Source organism: Chaetodon trifascialis, chromosome 23 (assembly GCF_039877785.1).
Source record: "Chaetodon trifascialis isolate fChaTrf1 chromosome 23, fChaTrf1.hap1, whole genome shotgun sequence".
NCBI lineage: Eukaryota > Metazoa > Chordata > Actinopteri > Chaetodontiformes > Chaetodontidae > Chaetodon > Chaetodon trifascialis.
In genome coordinates, this window is record NC_092078.1 from 3,461,142 (window position 1) to 3,488,618 (window position 27,477).

Below are 27,477 nucleotides of genomic sequence, written 5' to 3' on the forward strand. Positions count from 1 at the left end.
ACATAAACGATGTAGCCGAATGCGTGTTTTTCGCCTGTTGGCTGTGTGATTGCTGGAGAAGATACATTTCATACGCCTTAATGGCTCAGCTGATCCAATTTGACCAAACGGCAAGTCCTCTCTGCTTAAAGCCACTTTTAAAAATGCCACAGCTTCCGCCTGTTGCATTAATTATATGCTTATAACGCGTCTTTGAGACACATGCTGCCCACAGCAGAGACCTGCAGTCTGCACAGGTCTTCCATGCCTTTATTCCTCAGTGCGTCACGCTGTGGGTGTCTTCAGCCTGCCGAATGAACAGACGCATTTCTGAATATTTTTAATCGCTTTACAAATCTTCAATGACACTTAATGCAGCCGGTGTTTTGTGGTACTTTTCATTGCCACGTTAGAGAGGATTGAAGTTCCTAGCTGCGTTCAAAGTTGCACCATTTGTACAAAAAAACTTCTAAACTACGTGCAAAATGTTGTAAAGATTTGGTGAGCAGTTTGCATTTACAGGTAGCCTGGGGGGCTGAAAAAAGCAGAGGCTTTTTGAGTGGGCCCGCTCAGTCATTTGCAATTCAAACTCCGCCTGCTGCTGAATATGTAGGATAAGGAGATTATTGGGGCAACGTGCCTTTTTCAGGCCACACCTATACAAGACTTCCTGCTGCTGAGGGAGGCAAAGCAGGCATGGGTCATTCTGCTTTCCTCCACCACCCCAAAGTCTCACATCGCACGTATCATTTTTAAAGTGCTGTGAATCAGTTTTTCTTTGTTTCCCATTTTAATTTTCACCCAGTTTGATCATTTCTGCTCAACTCAGAATTATTACTAGGACTCGACCATATGCGCTTTAGCTGTTCCCATATTTTACTTTTAAAAGCAATATATCACCAGCCACACTGTAGTAAGTGCTGGTTATTAATAAAACTGTGCTGTGAAAAGTCAAAGTTTACCCTCCTCAGAAAACATACTGAACTATGAGAAAAACATATGGTGGCCCAGGCCAGTTAAAATTATGTATCTCCATGTTTGGACTTTGTTAAACACTGCCTTAGCCCTCCCTTTAGCACTTGTAAGCACTATATAAGCATTTAATAAATGTATAAAACACGGTAATGTATCGGATCTCCTGAAAATAAGAATAGTTTTGTTTTCATTCCTTTAAAATGAGCTTTTCGTATCTACAAAGTTGGTCTACAAACTAGAAACATGGCAGACTCTGTGCAAGAGGACCTGCCATGTTTCTACAGTAGCCCAGGACAGACAAATCTCTGGCTCTACAGAGCACCTTTTGTGTTTTTAGCAGCCACCGTAGATTCTCCTGCATGTTTGGAAGGGGAGGCTGAGGCGAGGGGCTTTCAGTTGGCTGCAGTCTGCAACCCCACCATCAGATGCTACTAAATCCTACACACTGGTCCTTTGTGGCAAAGATGAAAATGCGGCTGTTTTTTCTTAGCTCTTGTAAAGTTTTGGAGATACGTGGTTTTGACAGGACGCTGACGGCCATTTGTGAAGAGAAGGGTCAGTGCAGCACGACACCCGTTACCTTCCATATTAGGATAAGAAAGCAGCGGGGCTGTTTGATGGAGTCGTTCAGACTGATGGAGGCCATCGCGGCCTCTTTCTTGGTAATTTAGCAGGACTTGTGGTTGAGGAGAATCAAAAGAGTGAGCTGTGTCTCCAATATATCTACACAACACGTCGCTGATGTTGGGTGAAAGCCTCCAAAACTTCAGTTTTAGCTTCTTAAATACTTTTTTAATGGGAGCTTTAGGCCTGGTGACCTTTCAGTCACAAGTAAAGGTTCAAAAATTGTGCTGAAATACAGGTGAAAAGTATCACCTGCCAAAAGTACTGAAAGTATCAGAAGTAAAAGTACTCATGATGCAGCTGAAGTTGTCTTCGGCTGGTGCGTCATTAAAGCGAATCAGCAGCCAAAAGCTTCCTGTGTCTCAATAGGACTCATCTGATGGAGCTGCATTGACTTTGAAAGGACTCCTCCACCCACCTCCCACCTCCCTGTTGTTTTGTGTTGTATGTGGGTGACTGGGTGGCTGAGTGGATGGATATGTTAGTGTGTGTGGGGTTGAGCGGCTGACAGATCAGTTCATTGGGTGGTCTGGGATGTCCTAACTTTGGCGACCGTGTCTGTGGGTGGGTATCGCTGCGGTGTGGCGGTGGTCCAGCCCACAGCTACTGTACGCTGATAGGAAAGGTCTTTATCAGGTCCTATCATCTGATAACACACACTTGTTTCTCAGTGGAGATACTGAAGCTTACTAGATGACAGCGATGGCACTGCAGCAAGCTTAAGATAAAGTTTGTTGAAGGCACATTTGTATCTTGAAAGTGTTAGTTTAGATACTAACATACTGGTTCTCATTTTCCAAGAAATTTGGTCCAAAAGTTTGCCAACATTGGTATTATCTTTAAATAAATTAGCAGAAATTGGCAGGAAAACCATCCACTGCCACTGCCATTGGACCTACATTTCTTTAAAACAGACTTTTAGGAGACACGGTTGTTGTTGGATGTCATTTTTAGAAATTTTGAAAATCTGGTCTTGCTGAACCGTATTTATATTTCAGCTGATGTAACGCACTCTGGCAGCCATTTTGTTGGACCTTAGCTGTTGTGTCCTCAAGCTTGTGCAACAGAAATGGAAAAACTGTTAATTTCTTTGTTTCGGACAAAAACACTCAATTTATGTCTTTAGCTTGGTAGCTAGCTAACTGTAGTATTTGTTAGCTATCGTTTGCTGCCAAGTTAGCCTGCGTGGATGGACATAGCTTTTGTTGTAGCAAGGAGTAGCATGCTAGCATTGTTTAGCTGCCGAGCTCGCGAGTTTGCTAGCTAGCTGTGGTGCTAAAAGCAACGGTTGGTTCAGGCTAAGTGAGCTGACGCTTCTCAAGCTAAAAGCTGCAGTGCTACGAGGAGGTAAGAGCTAAATACACAAAAGTTTATGTGTATCTTTTTGACTAGTTAGCTTTATTTTAGCATTAGTAATCAACCACAGCAGTTCCCTTAGTTAGCTCACTCTTTCTAGCCTAGTTGTTGTGTTTATGGATTCATTTAAAGGTTGGCCGTTTCCACACTCAACCCCCATGATTGAAAATAATGTTTCAGTGAACGTAGAGAGAGAAAACCATTAGGAGCTGCTCCAAAGTGTCTCTAAGGGCTGACACAGCTGTTGGCGCAGGGAAAACATCGCACACAGGTGAGGAGGAATGGTGAGGAGAGGGGAGGAGGCATGACGGGAAGCAGAGGAGGGACTCAGTGGTACCTCAGCAGTGTGGAAATCATCCACAAAAGTACTCTTTATATTAGTTTTGACCCAGTTGGTATGCGAGATGGATGGGTTGTACATATTAGTACACGCTGTTTAATCTCTGATGACAAATGAGGGTTTTAAGCTTGAAACTTCTGGTTATGTGGTGTGGGTGTAGATGCTTTTGTTGTCCTCTTTGAGATCCCTTATGGCCAAACTCAGCTTTAAAGGATCAGGTTTTATCTCTTCAAATACAAATCATGTCTCTGTGTTAGGCTTGAGCTGATGTTTGCCATGCAGCGGTTTCCATTGGTTTTCATGTGATATAATTATCAATTAACCACAAATTCATCACCATAATCACCAGTTAATCATATTCGAATTGCACGCTTTATCCCACCAAAAGTCCTCCTAAAAAACAAGTTTATTATCACGAATAGCAACCAAAGCATCAAATCTCCACCTTTAAAAAGCCGGAACTGGCAAATGTTTGATATTTTTGCTGGAAAATGAAGAGTGAATTTTGCAGCGTATGAGCTAAAACATGCAAAAACACAGATGTGGTTGTAAAAAGCAGCTTCAGTGCATCAGCGGAAAACTACCTGTGAAAATAAGACTGGTTTCTGAGCATTGACAGATAATCCTCTGGGTGTCTCCACGCAGTGCAGCATTGGTGATATTAGATATACAAGAGGTGGTTTTGGTCCACAAATGATGCTGCAAACTTGACAGCCATTTTTTCCTCTCCTCCTCTGTCCTCTCCTCTCCTGTCCTCCCCTCTCCTCCCCTGTCCTCCCCTCTCCTCCCCCTCCCTCTGCTGAATTCCTCCCGAGCTTGGCAGGACTTGTCAGGCTGTCCCGCTCCCTGCAGGTGCTATAGGCTGGAACATTCCAGAAACGCTAAGTGAGGCGACTGATCACTGCTTGATTTGTGGTTTCTATAGACCCTCCCCAACTCAGCCAAGTCCCCCACCTCCTCCTCCTCCTCCTTCCTTTCCCTTCTGCCCTCCTCCTCCCTCTCTCACCCCATCATTACCCCGTCACACCCCCCTTTCCTATCGCTTTTTGCCCTCACTGCTTCCACAAGTCAGGCAAACCATTACCAGGTGATTTGTGGCTTGATTTGTGAGTGGTGGCCCCCCATAACCTCCTCACCCTTCCTGCGGTATCACAACCCAATTCTTTCTTTCTTTCTTTCTTTCTTTCTTTCTTTCTTTCTTTCTTTCTTTCTTTCTTTCTTTCTTTCTTTCTTCACAAAGAAAGTATTCACAAAGTTCCTCTTTTGCAAAGTTTGAAATCTTTCATTCATGCATTCGTTATCTGCAGACTGGAAGAAATGCAGCTTTTTCACTAATCAATTTTAAAAATTTTCATGGTTCCAGTTGATCAAATGTGAGTGTTTTATGTTGGTATTTGTCATTTAAGTCACTAAACTTTATCTTTTTACGTTTTGGACTGTTGGTCAGACAAAACAAGTCATTTGCTGATGCCAGGGGAAATTTCTAGATTTTTACTTTCACTTTTTCGTCAAACTATTAACTGATCAATCAATAAGGTCTTCGTTATTTGCAGCACTCTTCCACTGGTCTTCTGCTCTTGAAGTGCGTCTGATTTACGACGCGCACATAAAGCCTCAATAGAATGTTTAGTTTTTGCTGTGTGGGAGAAAAAGAAGGTGACAAGCAGCAAAACCACATAATTGCAGTGCAGAGACACCTGTCAGACCTAATTAAACATAATTTATGTCTTTGGTTTGAATGTGTGAGGGTTTGTGTGGTGTTGGCTGGAGTGGCAGCATGTTCGTGGATGTGTAGAAGTGGTGATGTAGAGTGGTGCTGTAGTTCACCTTCCTCAGAGCTGATGACTTGGGTCAGGATGAGATTAAAAAGTTGTGGTGTTGTATTGAAATGCGATGCCGCCTGGTCGGCCTGGAGACTCAGCCTGTGTTTGCTGTTTGTGGTCCATGTCGTGGGTCTGGGGGAGTCAGGATGCAGATCAGGGGAAGGTTTAAACACTTTGTCAGCGAGTGCATTAGGAAGCCTGTAAACCACATCCAGGAGGTTTAATGTACAGCTGAAAAGCCCCCGCTGCTCCTCTCCCACGCCCACAGCTCAGCCTGCAGCCTGTGTGGTGCTCGCATGCATTCATGCATGTTTCCCCATAAAACCCTATGTGTTTGTGTGCGTTGCTCATGCAGGTTGGATGAAGGGCTTGGGAAATACCCGGCAAAACTATAGAGGACACACTGGCTTTTCACCTGTAATATCACAGCAGTGTCCACAAATCTAAAGCCCAGACTAACCGAGAGCACAATACACAACTTTCTGCATCCTGTTTCTACCATTTGAGTCACTGTTTAGTCTGTAAAATCTCAGGAAATACTGAAAAAAGCAGGTCAGCTGTGAGTCCAGAACGGTCCAACAATAGAAGATTTGACTTCACAAATGACTTAAAGCAGAGAAAAGCAGCACATCCTGACATTTGAGGAGCTGGATTAGATGTTTGTTGCCTCCTAAAAGATGAGTTTAATCAGTTTATTATCATCCCTCCTTCAAATGTCAGCCTCTCTTCCTCTTTGCTTTCTCATCAGCTGAAGAGGCACAAGCGTTTGGCTGGAGCGTTATCAGCTTTCCTCCATGAATTAACGGTGAATGACGATGACCTTTGTGGTATTTGTGTAGGATATACGTAGCTTTTGTATGGGCCACGTCTGAGGAATGTTGCACAATCTCTGTTCTGCTTCAGTCAAAAAATTTCGGTAAAACATCCAATAACAACAGAGTGAAAGAGGTGCGTTGGCGTCGCTGTTGACAGACGCTGCCTCCTGCCCTCCCTCCCCTCCCCTCCTGTGTGTTGATCTTTCACTTGGTAACAGTGTTTGCGTTGGGCAATCCTTCCCAAAAAGCCTCCATGTCATGCTTTCCCTCCATCCACCCATCCGTCTTTCCATGCATCCCTTCAGATGAACGAGTCGTCCTCGCAGATGCAGTTTAGAGGCATCGCAGGTTTGTTATTGTTGGTGCATGAGCGCGGCGGCTCGATTGGAACGATCGATAAGGATGATTGAAGTGCGATGAAAGTGAACATTAGCTCCTATTTGTGTTGCATTCCGAGCTTATTTGTGTTTCTAGGAGCTGCTGTGGCGTTGAAGCTGTCGCTGTCTGGTGTCTGATTGGGATTTCTGTGAGTCTTGGCAGTGGTTAAGCTCTGGTACAACGCGGGACTTTTCCCAAACCACCAAATTTATCGGTTTGCATCGAAGAGCCAGTTTAAAGGTTGTGGCAACAAACGGCACCCCCCCCCCCCCCCCCATCTGCCGAGCCCTGGCACAGCCACTTTCACATATCAGAGCCCCCCCCTTCTCTTTTGACGAAGCACACGCTGTCAGTTTGTCCCCCGATTGGTCGCGGTGAACTCCGGAGGTCAGGGGTCGCCCCGGCACAAAGGCAGCGGGGGCTCGCGGCCGCGGCGACGGCTTAACATTCCAACGCCGGCTCTCCAGATTTGTTTATCGCACTTTGTCTTTTGCTTTTCTGCCTCTCATGAAAGGGAGACGAGCAGAAACACCACCGATAGAGAGGGGAGGGAAGAAGGGGGGGTTATTCCATCTATCTGCAGGCCCTGGGGGTGTGTTTGTGGAGGTCTTTAGGCTTGTCAGAGAGCAGCTGAGGTGGGGCAGCGCTTGGCTGGCTGGCTGCTCGGTGGGAGTGCTGCCTCTGCTTGTTCGACGTGCCCGGTCCCTTCTCCTTAATGCCATCGCTCCCCTCGGGGCTGTTTGCACTTCAGAGGGATTAGACCTCAATCTACTTCTCCCCGTTTGCTGGGTTTTCTCCTCTGTCTGTCTTTCATTCTTCCTTTTCTTTCTTCATTTTGTTGATCTTGTACCTTTCAGACTCCCCAGCCTTTGCTCATTTCTTTACTTCTCATGTAACGCCACAGTATGGACCCCCTTCCTCCCTCGTCTCTTTGTTAGAACCGAGCGAGTTTGTCTGCTTGAAGCTGCACTGATCAACATTTGCCTGTTTGTAACATGAGCGGGGTCTCATAGAGAATTATCACCTGGTTCTGCTCGTCCCCTCAGCCCCACAAGGCCTTTTAGTGTCTTTCAGCTCATTTTTGTCCTCAGCAGCCTCGTCTCAAGCAGCATCAGGCAGCTGTTTGCAGTGAAAAGCTCTAAAAACACACCGTACACGACCCGCTCAGCAGCAGACAGCAGACAGGCACAGACAGCAATGAGCTGGTGAAAATAGCAGAGCATTTAGAGACATATATTTTTCTAAAGGGGCTGGTCAAATAAGCTAAAATTAGAGTGAAATTCATCAGCTGAACAAAGCAGGACTCCAAGCGATCATATTTACACAGGCTGGATGTGTAAATATTAACAGGTAAAACCTCTAAAGGTGACAGGCTGCACTGCGTTGAATAAAAGTCTCTCTTTGAGCCAGTTTCTCCACAGAAACCTCCTATCGTCCATGTTGATTTTAAAGCAGAAACCATGGAAACTTAACCCCCTCGGGGACTTTCATTTGTTTTGAAGTCAGGAAGCCTGACAGGTTCAATTCCCGCTTTGCTTTGATGCTCCACTTTTCCCCCTGCAACATCATTACTTTGGCATTAGACACCAACATCAGCCCTTTAAGTCAGACATTTTTCCTCCTCACTGCAATTATCATATGCATGCCTGTGCAGAGGGAACACATCTTCTTTTGTTTGTCAGTTTACTGTGGTGGTGGTCTGAGCAGCCGCCCCTGCAGGGACAAGGTGTGTGTATGTGAGCGTGTCTTTGAGGGGCTTTCTAATTACCATTAATGTTCTTTAATCGAGACGTTAATTACATACTTGGGTCCACATTAATGCCCCTGTTGTGGGTAATAAAGGTGCAGGTGCACATATTTGCCCATTTTGTCGCAGCCTGGCGTACGTAGCTGGCAGCTGATGCAAACCAAACCAAAGCAAATGTGTGCACAGCACTAATATCCTGTTTAACTTTACCTTTAGCGTGGCAGTGTTAGCTTTGTCTGTGTGTGCGTGACGGGGAGAGGCTTGGCTGGAGCTCCCTTTCTCTAATCCTGCAGAGACACTGAAATCTGTTTGGTTTTTCTCTACTTTCAGTTCACTTGTTCAAGCTTAAAGAAGTGATTTTATCAACAGTGCTGAACGCTAACAGACCGGGAACGGCCGCGGCTGTTACATTTTGTTTGAAGCAACAAGACTTCAGCCTCGGATGGCGAGCAGATTTCTGACTCGATGAGGACAAAACCGGCGTCCATGTTTGTGGACAAAGTGACCTGCGTCGCTGCTGAAGGAGATCCAGCAGCGCTTCTTCACTCTAGCGTCGCCTTTATTTTCAGCTGTTTCCAGGTGAACCACACTGACTTTAACAGTGCAGCAGAATAGACCCTGTCGCCTACATTACCCACAATGCAACGCAGCCACCAACACTTCAGTCAGAATTGGACAGATTTCCTCTAAAACGTTCTTCATTTCTTCCCACTTTTCCTCTAACTCTGCACGGTTGCCCGCTCCGTGTCTCCACGCTCGCCGTTTCTAACCCGGCTGCAGCCCACCGCTGTCCCGGTGCCGTAGGAACACTATCATTGGCACATCAGATGCGTCAGTTACTGTGTGCTATTACCGCCTCACTGTGTCTCTGCCTGTCCCTGTAATTAGGGATACCTCCGCTCTGTTTTTCCACCTCTTTGTCTCACACTCATCCTTCGCTCCCTCCTCTGTGCCAGCCAGGTAATCCAGGCAGCCAGGTAACTACCTCAGCCGTCTATCCCCTCCCTCCTTTCTTCTCCGAGCTTCTTATAAATTGCATAACGTTGGTACATCGGGTTCCTACTTTATTGGATGTTTCGCCCGTGATGCCAGCTTGTCTGTGTTTGTCTCGCTTCCCCTTTTGTCATAACTTCACTGAAGCGGCTGCCAAAGTTAATGATGCCACTGCTCTGAGGAAAACACAGCCTGCGGCGGTGGAAGTGCCCCGGCTTATTGCTGTATGAGCAGACACATCTACGAAGGCAATAACTCGTACATTTAATGCCAAAGTCGGGTTGACTTTGTGTCTGACCAGCAGATATTCTGTCGCTCGAGGATCACAGACATTTGAGTCTTCTTTTAGTCCTTCCTCCTGTTTTTTACCTGCTGGTTTTGTGGGATTATTTGACTATTTGCAGTCAGTTGTGTTTCTTTGTGTCAGAATTCTTGTTGTTTTTTACCCCTTTTGCACTTTGCATTGTTTTATAGCCTGTTATTTTAGTTTATTTTAGCCTCTACTGGAAAGCAGCTTGTGCTCCTTGGTTGAATATTGCAATATAAATAAGATTGTTATCATGCTGGGTTATGGAAGATGATTGAAGGAGATACGACAAAGTGGAGGGAATGTTTAGCTCATGGTTTCCCCTGCAGTACGTTGTATTATTGGTTGTTTCCCTGCGTACAGTTAGTGTGAATATCAGATTAGAAGATTAGATTAGTGTAGCAACAAATGTCCACACAAACTGTATTTGCATGTTCTGAGGAAAGTTTGGATCTTCTGTTTTGGAAACCTGCACATGAAATGTTGCAGTCAGGATGGTTTGGGGCTGAAGACCCTCGTGTTCCCCCTCGCTCGTCAGTAATCTCTGTCAATCAGCGGCAGTGGTCATAAATCAGCCAGGCTTCCTAATTTGTCTTCTGGGCCTATCCAGAGGGGAAAATACCACATCAGTCAGGTGTAATTTACTGTTTTGTGGCTGAGTGCGAAGCGATCCCCCGCGCCCTGTAGTTGAACCCCCACCAGCGCTGCGACAGGACTGATGAGCAGCAGTCGCTCTTTGCTCTTTTGATGCTGACTGTTAGTGAGTGACTTTCTCTCGAAGCAGCAGCTAATTCCTTAACGGTTTTATCGACTCGTATTTGCAATGTGTGAAAAGTCTGGAACTCCCACAGGGGTGCAGAATCTTGTTTATGAGGGAGTAGTGGGGATATTTTCAGAGAGTGGGTCACTCCGTCCTCTGGCAGGCGCCCATGAAACAGCCTTCGCTCGCTGCTGGCGGGACTCCCTCCTCACACGCAAACCCTGGCCCAGTTTCTCCTGTGCTAACTCAGGCCTCGTACCTGGCTGTGTGACTGTAAGACCACGTTTGGCAGGTGGAACGCCGACGTCACGTCTAACAAAGAGCTCTTGTTGTCAGCTTTCCGTGCCCGGTCCCCTTAAATCACCGCCATCAAACTGTTCAAAGACGTCGCTAAATAAATTCAACCTGACAAATGTGCTTGTCCATATCTTTGTTTGATGTTTTTAGGTACGGAAGGTTTTTAGACTGCAGCGTTCAAACACACAGCCATTTAAAGCGCCATTAAAAGAAAAGGAACGCCAGTGTGACGAGTGACAAAACAACATGCAAATGAATCACATGTGATATAAGTGTTTTCACATCGTGCATGTCATGTTTGATAAATGCACATGCAATCAAAATAATACCTGAAATGAAATAGAAAAAATGTGACAACATGAGCAAAAATATGCAGCTTTTTATGAGTAAGAAGTGAATAATAATTAAAAAATGTGACTTTCATTTACTACATCTGATGTCTTTGCTGCTCAGAGCTGCACGCTCTCGCACCGCGTGGCTGTGCAGCCTGAAAAACATCTATTTAACCGGTTAATGAAGGTTAGCACCCGGCTGAAGTGCCTCGCAGCTTAGCGCTACCTGGCACCGTTCCCTTCTGCTTCACCCTGAGCCTCGTGCTCTTAGCTTTAGCTCCCATTCATTACAGGGTGAAGGGCCTCAGCTAGTCCTCTGGCTGTGTTCCCTGTTGCCCACCGTGGCCCCAAAAGGCCACTAATGAGGGGGGACAGATGATCATTGTGCCAACCTACGCTGCAGAAGCACCACCGTGGGCGATTCAGATTCTCCGTATCATCTTGATTCGCATTGTTTCAGATATCTCACATCTCCTGAAGACTCCGTGCTGCATGGCGGCGCCTGTAAGCCGACGGCGTCCTCTAACCGGGCTCGGTGTGTTTGTCAACAGTGTCCAGTTGCCTCTCATATTTACTTAGCTGGCTCCTCTTGTTCCTAAAATAGCTCAGCGGCTCGCTCGCTGGCCAGAGAGCAGCTTCAGCTGTGGGCCAAGTGGAAGGGGGCGAGGCGAGCTTTCATTATTTCTGTGAATGATCGGTGTGTCGGTCAGTGTGTGTGTGTGTGTGTGTGTGTGTGTGTGTGTGTGTGTGACAGAAAGTGTACTACGGAAGAAGTAGTTTCTGTTCAGTGAAGTGAAATTACAGCATGCAAAAGAAGATCTGATGCAAAAATCAACATTTCAGACATTTAGCATGTAAGACCTGGACCATATTCACTGGTAATCCAAGCAAAAGAAGCTGATTTACTGACAAAATGTCCCAGTGACAACATGCAAAGTGCAACTTTAGAGCTGCAACTAATAATTATATTTTATTCATTTAATTATTCATTACTTGTTAATCTCTTAATTGACTGATTTGCCGTTTTGTCGTTAAAATGTCAGAAAACTGTTGTTTTGTCTCCAAAACCACAAAATCCGATCAATGACAAGAGAGAAAAACAGGAAGTACTCAACATTTAAACAAGCAAATGGCTCTGAACTTTGCACGAAAAGTGACTGAAGTGATGGAAAAAGTGTGTGTGTGTGTGTGTGTGTGTGTGTGTGTGTGTGTGTGTGTGTGTGTGTGTGTGTGTGTGTGTGTGTGAGAGGGTGAAGTGGATCAATGAGGCCACAGTGACAGGATAGAGGATCAATCAGAGAGGAATTTATTGGCCTTCCAGCAGCGTGTACATACCCTGTCAGCTCTGTCAGGCGTGTGCACTTAAAACAATGGCGTCATGTAATGATTAGCCTCAGGCGTGTGATGTATGCTTTATTTTCCTATAGCGGCTGACGTGTGGCTGACGCTCTCTTAATCAAACGGTGCGTAGAAGACCGAGCTTCCACTGCATGAAGCGTGCTGTGATGTTACCTGTTACCTTCACATCTTCCATTATGTCATGACTGAACAATTCACTGTCACAAATCTCTGCAGCCTCATGAGCTGTTTGACATCACTTAAGGAATCACGGCTCGAGGGCCCGTCGTTTGAACACAGACACACTCGATAACCCCGAGGTGTGACGGACCTGCAGGCCTGAACACATCTTCCTCCTGCGTCGCTGCAGATGAGCTGACACAAAGCTCAGAGTTTCAGTGCTTTAGGGGAACGCAGACGCATGAACTGCAGGGTTTGTTCACATTGCAAAACTCCTTCTGAACTCCTTCTGTGAGCTCGAGCTGAACGGCAGCTCCCACGTCTTTGCCTTCGTGTTTGTCAGGAGCGATAGCTTCCACACGCAGCGCATTCACCGTCCAGCTCGGGGAACAGGCAGCTATTTGCAGTATTTTGTACACAGCACAAGCTTATTACGTGCATATTTCAAAACAGTCCCGCACCGTCGGAAAAGCTCCTCACGGGCACGCCGACCTTCCGGCTTCCTGCAGTGAGCTCTGCCAAATGTTAAGGAGGCGGATTAATCGATAAGTTGGCTGACAGAAAATGACCAAACATCTGTCACTTTTAGCTTCTTCTCCTCGCTGTAGTAATATGATATATTGTCATTTTTTGATTGTTGCTTGGACAAAACGAGACATTTGATGATTCTTTTTCAGCTTCTCTGATGTTTTATAGACCACGCCACTAACCGATGAGCTGAGGAATCAATCTGCAGGTTAATCGATGATCAATCTTCAGCTGCGGCTTTGATCTTTTCTTGAATTTGGTTGGGAAATCACATTCAGACTTGTCCGCGTTGCCTCCTCCTCCGGCTGTATGACATGTTTGTAGAATGAGTTCATTCCTGAGCTCGTTTTTTGAGAAGAAGATGGTTTGTAACGGAGAAGCTGTCGTCATGTAGAGGTCGGACCCGCCGCCGGCCGTCACACCTTTTCCTCCAGGAACGCTCCGGCATTCCCGACCCCGCCGCAGTCCGCATGACATTTGGGATGTTGGAATCCCTGACAGACAGTTGGGGGGACAGGTCTGGGCTTAGGACCCATCAGCCTGTGAGGGCTAACAGCTAATGAGCCGTTGCCAGGGGCGACATGAACATTCCATGTCATCGCCATAGCTACTACTACCCACCCCCCCTCCCACCGCCTCCCTCCCCCGCCGCCCTCCAGCTCCTCAAAGAGGTCGCACACCTGTCTGCGCCTCTTCTTTCCTTTCCTCACCTTCCTCCTCTCTTTCGCTCTCCTCCTCCTCCTCCCCCCTCGCTCTCGTTTGAACTCAGTGACCTGATGCATGTTTTTGGCATAAAGGTTTTATTCAAACACCAACGACGCACAACAACCTTTGTAAAGCAAAGTTTCATCGTTAGATTTAATTACAGATAAACGGAACAAGTCAGATTTAAATGAGGAGCCAGTGACAGAACAAGTATTCAGGAGCTTTACTTCAGTAAAAGTACTAATGCCACAGTAGAAGTATGAAAACTACCATCGATGTACGAGTATGAAGTTGTGTAAAATGGAAATACTGAGGTAAATTACCTTGAGTTTGTACTTGTACAGTGAATACTTGTGTTTCTTTTCCTGTTGTCCCACCAAAACAAGCAATTTACAGACCAAACAATCAACCAATGAGTGAGAAAACAGTCAGCGAGTCTGGCCAGTTTATTAGGTACACCTAGCTGAAACCACTGCAGTCTGATGCGACACTGCTGCAGTGATGAGGCACGTTTGGAGGATGCGGTTGATGCTTTATAGAGTGAGATGTTTCTGTCATTCCGCTGATTTGTGCAGACGTTTCTATCATTTCATCGTACGAAGTGTTGGTTCTCGTACAGGCTCAGTTTTTCCTTCAGGAGGGAGAGTGAAACGGAGCAAACGTACCTCATTTGTAAAAACACGATTGTTGTCTGCGTCGAAGCTGCTGTTGGTTGCTTTTGAAGCGTCGGTCTCAGCCTGACAGTGAGTCAGAGGCCGCTGCGTGTGTTTAGTCTCGTCCTCGAAGACTCAAAGAGAAGAACCGCTTGTGTATCCCCTCAGGAGGCACAAAGCATCTGTGAGGCTACACACTCCAGCTGTTTCAGACGGCCGCTGGATATCCAATAACCTGGATAACCGAGACCCTCGGAGACATTCCACAGCGTCTCTTTCACCCTGCGTCTCTCCATCTGTGTCCCCGAGCTGATGGTGCCCCCCCCCCCGCAGCACAAGAGAGAGAAAACGCCCGTATTTTTAAATGACTACAATACCCATAAATCCAGCTGTGTGGGAACCTGATTCCTGGGTCACGGAGAAAAGCCGTGAGGGGTCAGAGAGAGAGCTGGAGGTCAGAGGTGACCGAGCGCCAGCAGGTAGGCTGTGTGGCGCTCAGGGGTCACCGTTGAAATCAGGACAAGAGCACACATGCGTTTTAGGATTGGAGCCGTGCACACAGCGTGTCGTAAGATTTATCTGTTTATTGAGCTGGAAGTGTGTTTTCTTTGGGTCGTGGCTGATAAGAGCAGAGCGGACGGACGGACATGCGGTTACCTCGAGGGTTTATTAGCGCGCAATAGGAAGTGACCACGGATTCACCTGTTTGCTGGACAGATAGGAGAGGCGGTAAATCATGTCGGGGTTGGATCCAGCATTTGAAAAATGACCTGTGCTTCTTTGTTGAAAGTGACAGCTCCTGGCTTATTATTTTGTGAACAGCAGGATGACATTACCCAGCATTCCTTCGAAATCACTGTCATTGTTGTAGCGCTGTGATTCGCTGCTGTCAGTCTACAAAGGTCACTTCAGTACCAGTTAAACGCACAAGAGGACGAGTTCTCGTCCAGGCTTCATTTCCAGCCATGGATCAGGAAAGATTCAAGCAAAAATAGATGGAAAAGGGAAACTGAGCGAAGGTAATGGCCGCTTCACATGGTTGAATTGACCGTGGATGACCTCGAGATGGAGAGGTAAAAGAGAGGGCAAGACGTCGCTGCTCGGAGGGACTGTTCGAGTCCAACACCTGGAGGAGGCTTGACCTCTCGTCCAACTTGCAGACACGGTCGTGGACTGACCTTTAGCTGCAGGTGAAGACGCATCGTTTGCACATGACAGTAATGATCCTTTGGAGATGATTAAAGGCGCCACGAGCGAAAGTGCTCGAGGCCGACGAAGGATCGTCTTGCACAGGAGAATGATTAGCAGTCAGCAGCTGCATTGCATAAACTGAGAGGCTTTGGATTGGTCGCTCCGCAGTGTGTGTCGCCTGGAGCCAGTAAAACACCTTTTAGTGTGTCCAATCACAACGCAGAGGCCCGTGTCCCATTTCTGTGAGCTTTAGTGTCCCTTCATCTCAAGGTGCGTTTAGCTAACAGACACAAGACGGACCGAGCAGAGACAGGGTTTGAAGAGGCAGAGAAAGTCAAATGATCACAATAAAAAGCAAAAACAGCTCTCAGATGCTGTTTGCAGCCCCTCATTCTTTCAGCACAGTAACTTTGTCTGCAGCAGGAACACAAAAAGAAAGTCAAATGCGGCCGGGGCCTCTTCCCCATAACTCAGCCTCTGTTTACGAGCAAGTTAAAGCAATGCTCTGCCTTCCCTCTCCATAACAGACTTTCCCATGACGCTCTTTCACACCGTAAGGTCATTGTTTACGCCTCAACGCTCACTGCGGCCATCCAGCATGGCCGAGACGCCTGCTTCCTGTTCCTCGTGTAAATCATTGCTCGTGCTCTGAACGTTTTACCCTCGGCTCAGCCTCTCTTTGTCCACGCTAATGGTTCAGCTCGTCACTGTTCGCTCGTTCAACTTCATCCCGAAGCTTAAAATATTGCATGTTTGGAACGTAAATTGCCGTGTTTGTTATTGAATGTTATTGTTAGTTTGGGAAAGTTTATGCAGTTTAACATTCGTCAGCTAATGGTCATTTAGGAGATTAAAGGACAGCGTAGGTGGCCTCGGAGAGTTAGCAAGAGGCGGTTTTACCTCAGAGAAAGCCAGCAAGAAGGCAAGAAGGAGTAGGTGTGTGTTTTAATCATGAATTTAAATCCACAGGCTTTCACAGGAGCACAAATACGTCTCCTGCAGGCTAAAATATCCCAAATCCCAAAGTGCACTCAAAGCAGACTGGATGCATGTTACAGTAGATACAGATGATTTGTGATTCTCCCAGAAGCCTGAAAACATCCATCCATCCATTATCTATACCGCCTATCCCTTTCGGGGTTGCGGGGGGCTGGAGCCTATCCCAGCTACAATGGGCGAGAGGCGGGGTACACCCTGAACCGGTCGCCAGCCGATTGCAGGGCCACATGCAAGGACAGACAAGCATTCACACTCACACTCACACCTACGGACAATTTAGAGTCATCAATTAACCTAATGAGCATGTTTTTGGTCTGTGGGAGGAAGCCGGAGTGCCCGGAGAGAACCCACGCATGCACGGGAAGAACATGCAAACTTCACACAGAAAGGCCCCGCCTGACCCGGGGATCGAACCGGCAACCTTCTTGCTGTGAGGCACGCACACTACCTCCTGCGCCACCGTGCAGCCAGCCTGAAAACATGAAAATTAGTTTTCTCTTTGTGAAGTTAGCTTCATTCGCATCATCTTGTATCACTTCCTGTTACTTTAAGATGTTAAAATGTGTTGATATTAGCAGTAAAGCACGTCTGTAGACACAAAAAGAGGGAATTTGGACATAAAAACTCTTGAACTTTTAGAAGATATCCACTCAGTTGGTCCCCTTTCATGTTGGACCACAGAGACAATGATCAGGAGAATAATGGCTCACCTGTGCACACCTGAGCAGGTTAACATGGGCCAGCGAGCCGCAGAGCAGCCATGGTTGTACATTTACTCGCCTGGTTTCTCTCCCTGCTCTGACCCAATGTCGGACGGCCAGCGAGCATTTCATTCCTTCACTCGGATGAGGTCAAAGGTCAAAGAGAAGAAGGGACTGAAGCGGGAGGAGGGGCTGGCAGGGAGTGTCCTTTATTTTCGCGGCGTGTTGTGTTAGTTGGGAGGTTTCTCTGTGTTCCTCTGCTGGTTTTGTCTTCAAAGGCCGGTTGTTCTTCACAGAGGTGGAGGGAGGAGGATGTTTTCCTTTTTCTCAACTCCCCAGGCATGTGGGTGCACTGACATGCAATGCTTCATGGGTAATTAACCCAAGCAGGTCACTGATCAGCTCATGGTCAGGATTTTGGTAGAGGTGCGTTGGAGACCCCGTGTTAATAGTTAACCAGGTGAAACGACCCGTTTAGCCTCAGCTGAAATGACTGATTTTGTTGAATGACAAAAATCCCTTTGCCTTTTCATTTTTAGCCCTTTTCAGTCCCAGAATCCACGGCGCTGCAGGCGCTTCAGTCGGGAAGTGAAAGAAGATTACGCTGGTGTGTGCGATAACGGATCGTGTACGAGATGCTGTTTTTGAACATGACAAAACAGAAACACGGACCCACGCTGCTGTTTCAGAGAGCTTATTGTTGCCTGACTGTGACGTTTGAATGGACCATGAGACGGATGAGGAGGTTTTAGGAGAACCTCCATCAAAGCACTCTCTCCAGACCAGAAACCTGTGTTGGGCCGGGACCTGAATCTAGACCCTGGCTCTTCACATGCAAACGCAGGTCGCTGAAAGCTGGAGAACGGCCTAATTGAATTACCTGCGACTGATTTTACACGTTTCGCCGCTCTGCTGAGAGCCCGCCCTCCTCACCGACGGACAACACACCAACACATTCACGTGTTTGATCCTCGCATCGACTCCCGCCGGCTGCGTGGAGATCGGGGATCAAACAGCTTCCTACACCCTGACCTTGACCCCTGCCTCTCCTGCGTGTGAAGCACTTAACCCTCCATGCGGCGTCTCAAACAGTCACCCCGTGTTATTTCAATATGGTTGAACCCAAAATGGCTTCCATGTGGATGTCAAACACCTCCGCTGTCTCCTCTGATCAGCGACTTTATGTGCTGCGTCGCCATAATGGCCTCTCAGCGGGGCGGCAGCCTGCAAATATTATCTCAGTGATGCACGGTGTTGTTTCTGTGTCCATACGTCTATCCGTCATCTGTTAGTCCCTCTGTAGCTCGCTGCGATGATGGCTGAGCTGTAACGGCTCCCCAGCGGGACACTTAACCCCAGTCTGTATGTATTATTTCAGTGCGGTTTGATCCAAAATGGCTCCCCCTATGGGATTCGCCACTTCGGAGTCCCCCTCGCCCCCCCGCCCCCGTGCACCGCGGCGGAGCGGTGGCTTCCTGCGGTGCAGAGGGAGGCGAGGGGCTGACAGCAGCCGGCTTGTTGGGGCAGGACTCCCGCCGTGTGTGAAACCGTGACGCCTGCCAGCTGTGTAAAGCTCGGCTAAGTCCCTGCATTTCTTTAAAAAAGAGGCGTCGTTGCACAACGCGAAAGATGTCCGTCATCCGCACATCCCCTCCCGTTTTCACTGTTTCAGGAATGTTCTCAAAACAAGTGATGATGTCTCGCTTTAAAAGCGGATTACTGCGCTCGTTGGTGTGTACAGTATCTACGTGAGCGTAATCCCGAAGAAACAGAGGAAAAGAGTTCTTTCCAAACGCCTCGGCTCACAGAGGCAGCGAGGGATCGATGCCGCGGAGGGAAACACTCTGAATGTTCAGCCTCTTTCAGGTGGTCAGCGGAAGTCTGAACTGGATGTCACGCGGTTCATATAAAGGCTGCAGAAACACGAGAAACCAAGTCAAGTTATTCAAGTTATCAAGAGCACTGTGCACTTTTTCTTATCGTCTCATGTGCACAAAGGAAATAAAACCAGCTTAATAAACCACAAACATTGTAAATGAGACGTGTCTAAAAACAGGTTGTGGACTCTGAACGTGACTGATTTTGGTGAATCTCATCATTAACTGCAGATATCGGAGCGTTGAGATGTTTCCACGCTGCATGTTGGCGAATGATAGCGCCAGGATGAATCAAATGTACACTTAACTGGAATATGTCCAGCATGCTCGTACGTCCGCTCCCATCTGATATTTACAAGACGTCCTCCTGTCCGTCCAAACAGCTGCTTTACGTCTGTGAGTCTGCCCGTCCCGAGACGGCTTTAAACTGTTGTCTCAGTAAACTGCGACGCCCTGTGTACATGCACGTGTTTATTAAACACCACCACCCATAATGCAGTGCAGATGCTCTCAGAGGTCTGCAGGAGCAGGTTCGATCCCCCTTCAAGGCGGCCTCGACCTGTGACTCTGCTGTGGGTGGGAAGAGGACGGAGAAGCCCCCTCAGGTAGAATGTGACGCCTTGTCCGCCATCAGTCATCGCTCTGCTCTCCGCTGTTTGAAATCTCATTTTTCAGTTGACATTGATAATGATGCATCGTCCAATCAGTGTTTTTTACAGATCTGTCAGGCTCCGTTTCGCTCATCGCCTCTTTTCAGCGTATCGTGACCTCAGATAAAAGCTGCTAAATCATCTCTTATCAGCTGTCACACCTGCCTGCACTCTCTCTGCCTCGCTGACATCATCCCATTCATCATGTCTCGCTTCTGCAGGACTTCACGCTCAAAGCGCCGTTTGACACAGCGGACGGACAGCTCGAAGTTAATCAGTTCACATGCGTCCAAGTGTCCTCGGTGGTCACATGGCGGCGCAGTGAATCGTTTGTCTCTGAAAGCGAAGCATGGATCGGTTAAAGTGTAACTCTCCTCTAAGTCGACCGCAGCGCCGTCAATGATCAATCTTTCCTTTTCTGAAATTCATCACAGATTCATCCATCAGTCCACCTTTGAAAATCAATTGTTTGAGTGATTTTTTTAAAGCAAAAACACCAAACAGCTGCTTTTCTTCATTTCTGTGACGAGAAACTTTTTTTTACCCCAAATGATTAAAATAGTACTTTCACACAGTACTTTCACACAGTACTTCAGTAGAACATGAGTACTTCAGCACAGTTGACAAACTGCGATGGCTTCATGGCTGATCGCACGTCTGTTTCAGCTTCATGTTCAGGCCTCGCTGTAGCCAATCACGTGGTGTGTAACTCCTTCTTCTGCTCCGTGGTGCGTTCGCTGGCTGCAGCCGCCGCCCCGTGTCATAAATCACACGGTGGCCGATGTCTAACTCGCTGAGACAAATGAGAAATATCTCTGTGGATTAAACGGATCATAGCACAGGGCGCTCAGTGGTGATTTACTGTGTGTGCGTGTGTGTGTGTGTGTGTGTGTGTGTGTGTGTGTGTGAGACAAAACGTATCTGGTCCTGTATCGTCTGTCTGACTGTCTGATTCTCCGTCTGTCTCTCCAGCTTCTCCTGTTTAATACCTGTTGCACCTGGAATAAGGCCTGTTCTGCATACCTGCCTGATGGCTTCTTGGCACAGCATGTGTGTGTGTGTGTGTGTGTGTGTGTGTGTGTGTGTGTGTGTGTGTGTGTGTGTGTGTGTGTGAGGACTAAAAATGGACCGTGTGTATCGTGTGTGAGGGGACAGGTTGGAACACACAGGGATTTGTTGGTGGAAAAGGGCATTATGAGGAGAAGTCACGGACAGACTGTCAAAGTGCGTCATGTTTGAGTGACGCGTCGCCTCATTTTCAGCCTTTATTTACACCAAACTGTCCCTTTACTGAGTCCTCCGTCTCCGGGACGACTGAGCTGAGGTTCCCACCGGCGTGCACGCACACACACGCGCACACACACACACAGTGCAGCATGCATGCGTTCGGTGAAGCCCACGCCTCCTCTCTCTCTCCGTTCTCCGTCTCTCGGCCGTCCTCTTCCTTGACAAGCTGCTGAGACATTGCTGCGGCTTTTCATGTCCAGCCTTCGCACCGGCCGGCCAGCTTCCACGGCGCATAGCTCAGCCGCTCTGCGTGCGTGTCACTGAGCGAGTGGACTGAGGGTTCACGGGAGTGTGTGGATGCTATTTTTATCCCGCCCAAAGTTTGGGCTTTCGGCTGTAAATCTATTTTTGATCAACTCTGACCCATCTGTAAACCTCATTTTTTAAAGGACAAATCAGCCGCCATCATCTTCGTCACATCTTCCACTCGTCAATACTTCGACTTTTCCACATTTTTTTTATATATGTTGGCGTCCATTTTTGAAATTTACAGCATCACCATTTAAGTCCGGTATTGATTTCTTGGGCAAACTTGAGCTTGTCCGTGTTGACGAGTCGAGGAAATGAAGAAAAAAAGCAAACGTCTGCTAGTTCCAGCTGCGTTTCTTTTAATTACGTGATATTAAGCTGAAGATCTTTGTGTTAAACCCACATAAACGTCACTTCGGGGCGTCTGACAGACCTTTTTCTTCATGCTGACTCTCAGTCACATACGTGTAAACACAGACATGCGGCGGTCATGGCAGCCGATCTGCCTGCAGCGGCTCACGTTGGTGGTCCAGCCTTCAGTTTATACATGTTTTCTCTTAATGTCGCTGTTGTGGAGCTTTCCAGGAAAAGGAGCGTGACTGTCACACAGAGACATTTAGAGATTACACAAAGCAGAGAAGGAGGAGGAGGAGGAGGAGGCCAGACGAAGGCGGAGGGTGTGAAGGGGTTTGTGTGCGCTGTAAGTTTACCTGAGGTTTGCAGCGTTGTGAATCTTTAGGTCTGTGGAATGCCGTTAAGTACACGGTGACCGATCGCTGCGTAAACACAGTTATACAAATAAAGCTGTATTGAAGCCAGTTGGAGGGCTGAGGGAGGACACGGCGTCTTTGAAAGCAACGCGAGGCCGTGTCCTCTGCAGCCAGCTTCATACGCCAGGCGTCCAAAAGGTAGAAGTGACGTCTGTCGGAACAGAGGCGTATGGATAGAGGAGGAGGAGGAGGAGGAGGAGGAGGCGCTCTCATCCCTGTCCTCGCCAACTGACGGCTGTACCCAGCTGGTGATGGGAGGAATGTGAGGAGGACAAAAGCAGAGAGGGGGAGACGGGAGGGAGGAAGGAGGAGGGGGTTCAGGTAGAGAGAGGAGGCAAATATAACATCTTCTCCTCTTCTTCCTCTCTTTTTCCTGCATCTCTGTCTCCCAATGTCCTCCCTCCTCTTCTTCTACTCCTGTTCTTGTGCTCTTCTTGTAATCTCAGCGTCACTTCCTGCTTAAACAGCGGTAATGTATTTCCTATTTCCCCCTTTTTTGCTCCTCTTCCTGTCGTCCCTCCATCCATCCCAGCTTGTCATTTGGAGAACAGCTCGTGGATTGATTTGCCTTATGGACCGCAAACACACACAACACATTCCTCAGCTCACACACACACACACACACACACACACACACACACACACACACACACACACACTCCTAACCTGGCGACTGTCAGCGAACGCTCCCTCGAGCGTAGCCGTGCCTTTTCACTGTCAACAAAAGATGTTTAATGAATTTCACCCCTTCTTTTCGGAGGTAAACACGCTGCTTTTACAGTTTCTTGTAACTGTAGTCAAAGGCTGCAAACGACCCGAGACAGGAATTCCTCAGGAGAAGCACAGTGTGGAGGAGGAGGAGGGAGGTTGGAAAAGAAGGGCAAGGCGTTGGATGAGGTGAGCGAAGAGAAATAATGGCAGTAGAAAGAGGAGGACAGATGATGAGGAGGAGGGATTGGATGGTTCAGAGGACGCGAAGACGAGGAGGAGTCAGAGGACGAGACGTGGAATGCCGAGGAGAGGAAGGATGGAGAGAAAGTTAAAAGGAGGAGAGGCTGGAAAAGAAGGAGGAGGAGCAGGAAGAGGAGGAGAGGAGTAAAAGACTTGTCTTTTAGGACAGTGTGGACATGATGAAGACACAATATAAGACAGAGATTTTCTGCCTGAGCGTTAAACTCGTGTAATTCATCAAAAAATGACAATTTTTTGCATCGAGCTTCTAAACATTGACTTCTTTAACTGTTTTTATGAGAAAATCAGCAGTTTGAAGATGAGTTTCTGTCCTTTTTTCTGACATTTTGAGGACTGAAGTCATCAGTCAGTCAAACAGATGAACCTGTAATGATTAGTTCATCCCTGTCAGCCCTTGTTTTGTCAGACACACTCAGCTGGCTGTGAAGGAGTCTGCTTCGACCTTTGACCCCTGCCTGATTTTAGATCTCAGATGCTTCTTCACAGGTCGTCTCTGCGGCCCTCAAACGAGGGGAGCGGCCTTTCTTCCTGGCCGCGACCCAACCTCGTTAAAGCGTATTTTGGTAATCTTGTCATGCCGGACATCGGACAGGAAGGAGCCTCGTGACTCTGCTGCTGCTGCCAGGATGCAGCTGAACACCTTTTCTTTCCTCTGCTTATTCTTCAGATTTCTCTTAAAGTTAGAGCCACCTTCTCTGAGCAGACATTTGAGGTAAATATACAACTTAGATTTATCCTTCGGCCGCCCACCCCTCCTCCACCGTGTCTCGGGATGAGAATCCGACACTCCTCCCTCCCCGGAGCCGGCCATCGCTCCCGCTCGGTTATTTTAAACCGTTACGGCGAGCGGGGTCGTCACCGCCGTTAAAATAGTGCTTCCTTGACTGCGTGTGTTTATCAGATTTATGTAATCTGCACCGCTGCTCCTATCAGCACCTGTCACTTCATGCCCCCCACCCTGCATGCTCGGATCCAGAGTGAGGCTGAAATGGTCCACGAGTCGCTCATGATTGGAAACGTGGCTGCAGAGAGCACGTTTTCCCTGCTGCTGCACAGCGGCTCGAAGCTGAGAAACCACCTGAAACATGTGCAGTTTAAACCTCAGTCACATCTGATTTAAGACCAGTCGCCGCATGCAGGATTTGAAAACGTCGGCCATCGTGCACACGGCTACGACTGTGGAAAAGACTCAGCTTTTGCAGGTTTTGTTGCCCTGAAAACAAAAAGTTTCAACATAAAACAAGAAGAAGAGGCGTCAAGGCTTCAGTCCAAATCAGACTTCTTGGTCTCATTACGTGTTTTAATGTGTCTGTCACTCAGTTAAGGGATAATTGGGTCATGATCTAAGGCTCCACAAAATGATTAATAGAGTAGGAAACAGGAAAGAACTAAATTCTCTGACACGTAATCTGGTTTTATTTGTTTTATTTGTTTCTTTCTCCAAAGTCTTGAAATGAAACAATCTGACAGCCTGTGACAAGAGGGCTCGTGAAGGCATTTCCTCCATGTAAGGGGGTCCCAAGCCACGCAAAGAGTTTAGAAATATGGCCACTGATTACATTGAATGGGACGTACATACACACACACTCACACACACACGCGCCTGTGCACACACAGCATCTGTATACATCAGGCCTTAAACTGAGTGCATAGACAAAGGGTCTAATTTGATAATTGCCTGCGCAGCATGCCTGTGCAGTGTCTAGCATAGCTCTCTGTTGGTATGTCACACACACACACACACACACACACACACACACACACACACACACACACACACACACTCTCACTCCTGTCACTTCTTTCATCACAGTTGCGCCTGCGAGCTTCACTCGAGCTTTTAACTTTCTCGATCAGCTTTTAAGCTCGAGTAACAAGGAAAAAGAGATTTGTGTGTTTTTGTGGCTTTTTAAAGCTAAAACTGGAGAGATTTGTGAATGAAGATGTTGGTTTGGTTCCAGCTTAATGTCTCCTTAGAGAAATAACACACATTTTAATGAGAGAAGAGGCGTTAAATCAGTAATTCTGCCAGGCTTACATGGCTAAGTAGGTTGAGAGTGCAGAACACTGAAGCTGTGTTTGGGATCTGTCTAATTGCTGCAAAGTGCAGATGTTGCATTGATTTGGTCAGAGACTGAAGAACAGACTTTGTTTTGCATCCTTTGGGATTTTAACACCAACAGCTCACAGAAATAACTTTAATCTGTCAGATGTTACGAAGCATCACTTCCAGGTGTCGCCAAACAGGTGCGTTCAAAGCCAGTCGGTAATTCACGGTGACGGTTGAATCAGCAGACGTGTGTGGGTGGGCAGCACCTTCAACCAGACTACTTTTGTCTTAATCGTGACGTTTTTGCTGCTGTGATGTCGTCCTTCTCCTGTTGTCAAGTGAACTAAACTGAGACGTGGGCGGCAGCGCTGAACGTAAGCAGAGAGGCTTCGACGGCAGATGTCGGATTGTGGAGATCTTTCCCTACATGCATCAGATCTCCTCGCGGCCTCGTGCAGGAACCCTGCGGATGTGTTTCGAGTCACGCTCGGACCCGTGACCCCTCACGCTCACCGTCTTCAAAGCTGTTTTCACATTCTACATCCTCTCGTCACCCACATGTCGTGAAGGAAGTTTGGGTTTAAATGCAGTGTTCGCTTTCTCGCCCCGTTTTTTACCCTCCTGTTACACTTGACATACAACCGCAGGAACTTAGCGTGCGGTCGAGAGTCCGCGGACGGCGCGCTGGCGTGTGCGTGCGTGTAGCCGTGTGTTTGTGTCTCAGCTTGCCTCCCTCGGCCAGCTGTAGAGATTACATTACAGCGTGTTTGGAAAATCACTGGAGGGTGTCTGCAGTTCACATGCCTGACAAATAAAAAAAAAGAAAAGACGTCCTCGCCATCCTCAGCGCTTTGGGATGGAAGTGTCACTCACAGCTGATGTTTTCTCTGTGAGCCGGAGAGGACGCGCATGCCTTTGTTTTGAAAGCCGTCAGTGACTTTTGGCTTTGAGGTGCTGCAAAACTCGACTCAAGACAACCTTATTTTTTCCTTTTTCTGCCGCAGCAGAAAGATTCTCAAAAGCTCTTCATTTGTTTGACTAACTGTTGAAATGTGACCCCTCACTTCAGCTTTCGGGGGCAATGATTGGTTGAAATCGTCTCTCACAGCGTAGCTCGTGGATGATGACTGGATAGATGTCATGTGACAAAAGAGTCGCTGGTTGTTCGCAGGAATGTTTCGGACGGCCGACTGATCCCCATTCAGAGCTGCCGCTTGTCAGTCAGTGTTTGTTTAAATACCCACAATCCCCTCGGGGGCGCAATCGACCCCCTCTGAGCCGGTCTGATGGATTGCGATTGACAGGTCTGTGAGTGTTTGCGAACCTGAGGACGACCTGTGAGTGATGAACGACGAGCTGAGGTTTGAGATTGCAGAATTCCTTGAATGAGGCGCGCTGGTTCGACCAATGGGGCGACAGGAGGAGCGGTGGTGGCGGTACAGTATCGGGGGGGGGACTGCACTGTCAAAACAAGCAGCTGCAGTGACAATGGAGGCCCCTCAGGTCATCCATCCATCCTTTAACGGCACTCCTCTCTCTTTTCTTTGTCCCTCTCACTCTTTTCCATGTTTTCCCCCCAAATACCAAATAAAAGTCTTATTTTCTGTTTATTTTCTGATGTTTTTAGAGTAAACGTCATCAGTAATCAAACAAGAGGAGGACAGAAGTGATGGATGTTTGTAATGTAGACTTCTCCTTTAAATTCACCTCCTCCCTTTCCTCCTTCCTTCTCCCCTCCGTCCTCGCTTCCTCTCCTTCCTTTTTTCTCCTCTCATTCCTAGAAGCCCCTGATTTGTGATGATAAGCCCCTCCGGCTGTATTTTAAGGAGGATTAGTCTCCAGATACATGATGACCGGCCTCGACAGGAATTTTTGTACATTCTGTAGCTGCCAGCCACACTTTGACACACACACACACACGCACACACACACGCACGCACACACACACACACACACACACACACAGGTTTTTCCTCGTCAATACGTCTCACTCAGCAGGGCCCCCATGCGCAGTTTACCGCAGGTTTATACAAGCCCTACAACACCAACAAAGAGAGATTAAGATCAGCTCCTTATCTTCCTCGCTTATCTCTTCCTCCTCTTTCCTCCTTTTCCTTCACTCCTCGCTCGCTCGCTCGCTCTCGCCCCCACGCTTCCTCCATTTTGCTGCACATTACCGTGATCGTTCCAGGCCCGTAATGTTTCCTGCCATGTTTTATGGCTCGTCTCGACTCCAGCGGCGTTGATTTACGCCCGGGTTGTACGACAGGACGAGCTTCATCGCACCGTGTGTGTTTCAGGAAGCCGAGCGGCCGGCGTGCCGCGGCAGGTCCGCCCCGGTCTGACGCTCAGTCACCGGAGAGCCTCCTCAAATGCACCGCCAGGTTAAAGTCGAGCGCTCCTCTCGCGCCTCGTGTCTGTGTGCGAACACGCTCTGGTATTGTTTTAGAGAATTTGTGTTTTGGCAAGCGGCCGCTCTGGTCTCGTGCCAGACATTTTTAGACGTCTGCATCCTTGTTTTCGTGTTTTGCATTGATGCAGCGGTGTTGAATTATGCAGCATTGAGAACTTAACATAAAAATCAGATTTTTGACAGCTCGT

At 47.6% G+C, this 27,477-nt stretch overlaps 1 protein-coding gene across 1 annotated transcript in view; it reads left to right on the plus strand.

Annotated features, from left to right (window-relative positions):
• The window catches only part of col4a6 (collagen, type IV, alpha 6), a 103,569-nt gene that overhangs the window by 703 nt on the left and 75,389 nt on the right, over positions 1-27,477 (plus strand). The window lies entirely within an intron of this gene.